General features: G+C 41.2%; 1 pseudogene; it reads right to left on the bottom strand.

Moving 5' to 3' along the window:
- Positions 1 to 622: 622 nt before the first annotated feature.
- On the bottom strand, positions 623 to 3,727 carry LOC100072360 (zinc finger CCCH domain-containing protein 7A-like; annotated as a pseudogene).
- Positions 3,728 to 4,233: the final 506 nt, after the last annotated feature.

Genomic DNA, 4,233 nt, shown 5'->3' with positions numbered 1-4,233 from the left:
TGGTCCATATACTACACAATACCAACAGTACAAGTTTAATTGTTCAAAATCATCATTTCCACAGCAAAAGACCAAGAAGTAAAATTTGAGTCAACTGATTATTTTTCAAAGTATTCTCAATGCACATTATCCTCAGTTCCCTTATTATAATGAAACATACAAATACAGAAAAATACCCCGTTTAATGTATACTAGTGTTAAATGGTTATTTGGCTTAAAATCTGAGTTAAGAAAATCCTTTTTAGCAACCTACGTACAGATAAGTAGCAAACTTTATTATACTAAACAAATTCGTTCCACTTAAAATGTGTAAAGAATTTCATCCCTCATGTGTTCTGATCCTAATACAGTGTTTATTCTCTCATCATCATGGCTCTTATCTGAAGGACCAACTCAAGGAGTCATCCTAGACATAACCTTATCCTCTTCCCCAACACACTTCACCCAAAAGTCTGTTCAACAGATGGCAGCTGGGTGGCAGTCACTTCGCCACTTGATGCCAATGGTGCCGTGAGAGCATGGCCAGACCCATCAAACGGCCTGTTTTCCTACCTACTGTGGGTTGCTGCTCAGGAGGCATGACAGACACCAATACAAGCAGAAATTCTACAGCTTCTCTGCTACGTGCCTTAGAACACTATTGATTTTTCTGGTCAATGCTCTGATTAGGTAACATAAATAAAAGCCAGCATATTAGTTTAAATCTTTAAACAAAAAAACTATATTTTCCAAAGTCATTATCATTTGGGGCAACTAAGTGATCTTTTCTTGCTTTGTTGAGCTTCATCTTTAGGGTATCTCTTCTTTCTTCCCATTCATGATGTTCAGCATTTCCATGTGCAAATTTACAGCTGCTTCCTTCCATGCAGGTACCATTCATATACCTATCACAAATACTAAAATACCCTGTTGGAAAGCAGTGCTGCCAGCAGTACTGGTCGTCTTCCGTGTGGAACACCTTCTCTTCATGCTTCTCCGAGGAGATGTGGCCTTGCCACTGCTTCTCACTATTACAGTTCTTCCCGCACATCCAGCAGTGAAAGTCCACGGTGACCTCGGCATAATCTGTCGACATGTGAATCTGTTTTCCGTTTTCCTTATTTGACTGACTGGCTACATCATCACTTTTTTCATTTTTTTGACTCTTTAGCCAGAGTTCATAAAACTGCTCCATATCTTGTGTCCCATTGCCTTTCATGTAAGTCAACCCTTCTCACTCCTCAGGACTATGAGCAAAGGAACAGTTTTCAACATATTGACATTTTTTCCCAGAAGCAATATGATTGCACAGATCAAACTGTAAAGGCATTTGTTTCTTTGTGGGGAGAGGATGGATGTTCATCTACTTCTTACGTTCAATAGACATCACTCTCATCGCATGAGGATCTTTGGTCCACAAATGTCTTGCTTTTGCACTGCAATGTTTTCTGTTTTTGTCTGGCTTGATGACTTGACCATTTCTCAGACACTGAGAACACAAAAATTTTGTGTTCATATTAAGACATCCAGGCATTATTTGATTGTCAAGTACCTGAGCTCCAGGAACATTTGCTTCCAATTCTGACAATACTGTTTAGATTCTCGAGTAATAGCATCATGTGAGATACCTGTTTCATTCTGCAATATCCAGACTTTCAACTCTACAAGACTATGCACATAAAAGCACTCATCTTCCCTTAAACAGCCATATCAAACCTCATGGCGACATAAATCAAGCTGACATTGACCATGAAAAGACCATATTTTGGAGTATTTTACTGTTGTCTCTCGCAAAATGTGGACAAGGCACTTATTGTCTTCAAACTCATGCTTTGTATCTGGGTGAGGACAAGAAGTAGAATTACGTTTATTTCTTTTACTTATCATTCTAGGCTTATGATCAAAACATTTCTCACAAAGGAATATAAATTCTCCCAGATGCTCTTGGAGAAGTTTGAACATGGTAAGGTTGACCTTTCCATTGCCACCAAAGAAGGCCTCTCGACTGAAGGCCCCTTTCTGCTCCAGTGTCCAGACATCTATCTCTTCTTGGCAGTAAGCAAATGTGCAGTGGCCTGAATACCTACATTCCTCCTCAGCAGCCACATCTGTGTATATATAATAAGGTCCTTCATAATTTGTTTTTGTTGGTCATGGACATATTTTTTTTCCGTGATTTATCTTCAACATTCTTTATTCTACCAATTAAAATATCCTTCTTACATTTATAATCTATATTAGCATGGTAAGTGAAATCCATTAGCTTAGGGCCTGATTTTACAGAACAGATTTGGCAAGCTTGTCTCAGTTCGTGGGTTCCTTCAAGGGGGTGTCTGGGGGTCACTGATGAAGGTGGTTTAGTAACTGCACTTCCAAAAAAGTTTCCAAAGTCATTTCTAGGGTGACTTGAAATCCCCAAGAAACTCTCAGGAGCAAACAGACTGCCTGGTCCATTCATAAGTCAAAGGGAAGAATTACTGCTGTTAAGCGATGTTCCCTTTCTAGAAGTTGAGGTGGACAGATCTTGTTTGGATTCACTCATTGATAATGAATTTAAAGAAGAACAGAAATCTTCTAAGGATGAAGTCAGAGGTGGATACAGCGCTGAGACGGAGGGTGGTGGGGCATACCTCGCACCAATGGGCAAGGTGCCCAACAAAGACACCGAAAAGGGTATGCTAGGGCTGACAGTGGCTGTCGGAAGGGGTCCTCTGACTAAAGCTGATGGCATAACAGCTTCATTAGTTTCAGGTGAAGAATCAAGGAGGTCGTCTATTTCATCTCCAAGGACCATATCTCCATCATTTAAAAAAGCTTCCGGCGTAGTGAAGGGAATTTTTCTTCCGTTTGCCAACACTGTAGATGGCAGAGAGCTCTCTTCCACTTGCAGTGGCAAAATAGAACTGAAGAGCTTAATAGGAACTGAGGCCAGCTCTCTTTCAACTTGGTGAGAAAAACTGGATGCGGGTATAGAAACAATGGGAACTGCTTCTTGCCTTGGAGTTAATAAATCTGGCTCAATATCTTCCACAGAACAGTTCAAAGCCTAGAAATTAAACCAAATAATGGATCATAGTATGTTCAGGATTCTAAACTATCAGACCATCTGTAAAACTCACTCTAAGAGAGCAATGTGGGTCCTCACAGAAATGTGACTTTGTTCTTGGTAGCCCCATCTCCAGGAGTTGCTTTTAATGAGAGCTCGGCTCTAACGTATGCTGTTCTTATTTTAAATCCCAATTTCTGAGCTAGTTCTTGAGTTAGTTTTCTTACATGTTCACCCTGAGGCACACTGAGCAGCACTTGGCTACAGCGTCATAAGCCTCTTTGTATCTTCCTAAGTCACTCAGAGCCTTCGACTTCTGATACAGAGCTTTGCAGTTACTGGCATTTAAACTGAGGACTGTTATCGCAATCTTCTAAACGTTTATCATGGAAACCCATATTAGAATAGCAAGCAATACGATTTATATGTAGTTTTTCAATTATTTCTTTAGGGATTAAAATTTCTTCAGACTTTGCATAACTACCTATATTCAAAGCTTCCAGTGGATTGGCTCAGTGAGCTGTTCCAATCACATTCTCCATATGCATCATGTCCTTCATTAAAAAGATTTCTCAACAGCGCCCGTAGACATACCGCATATTGTTCCTGTGTTCCTGGATATGACAGCGGTGATTGTATCAACTGCAGTCCTTCCTTAACGTTCTGCTGCCTTTTTCTCCTCTCCTCGGACACGCTGGACATGTTCCCTCGCACATCCACTTTCTAAACGAGCAATCTGGTACAACTGTTCAAAAAAGGCAGGCATGACAAAGGAGGGTGTCCGATAGGAAAGGACGGGACACAGTGAGCTGGCTGTGGTGGACTCTCCTGCGACCCTGTGGGGACGCTGCACCCGCGGGGGTGGACAGCGGCGCGCGGGGAGTGGCGGCGGCCTGGGCGCTCGCTCGCAGCTACCGGTGACCGTGGCGGTGGCGGTGGCGACCGGCTGCGGTGGCCGAGTAATGTCTTTTGATGCACAATTTTTTTTAAATTGCATGAAGTCTACTTTATTTTTTCTTTCGTTGCCTGTGCCTTTGATGTCATATTCAAGAAATTATTGCCGAATACAGTGTTGTAAAGCTTCTGCCCTATTTTCTTCTGAGTTTTGTGGTTTTAGGTCTTAGATTTAGATCTTTCATTTATTTTGAGTTAATTTTCATATATGGTGTTATGTAAGGGTTCAACATTATTCTTTTATATGTGGGTAT

The sequence above is a fragment of the Equus caballus genome, chromosome 7 (genome assembly GCF_041296265.1).
Source record: "Equus caballus isolate H_3958 breed thoroughbred chromosome 7, TB-T2T, whole genome shotgun sequence".
Taxonomy (NCBI): domain Eukaryota; kingdom Metazoa; phylum Chordata; class Mammalia; order Perissodactyla; family Equidae; genus Equus; species Equus caballus.
The sequence above is the reverse complement of the archived record's forward strand: the minus strand, read 5'-3'. Positions and strand labels throughout refer to the sequence as shown.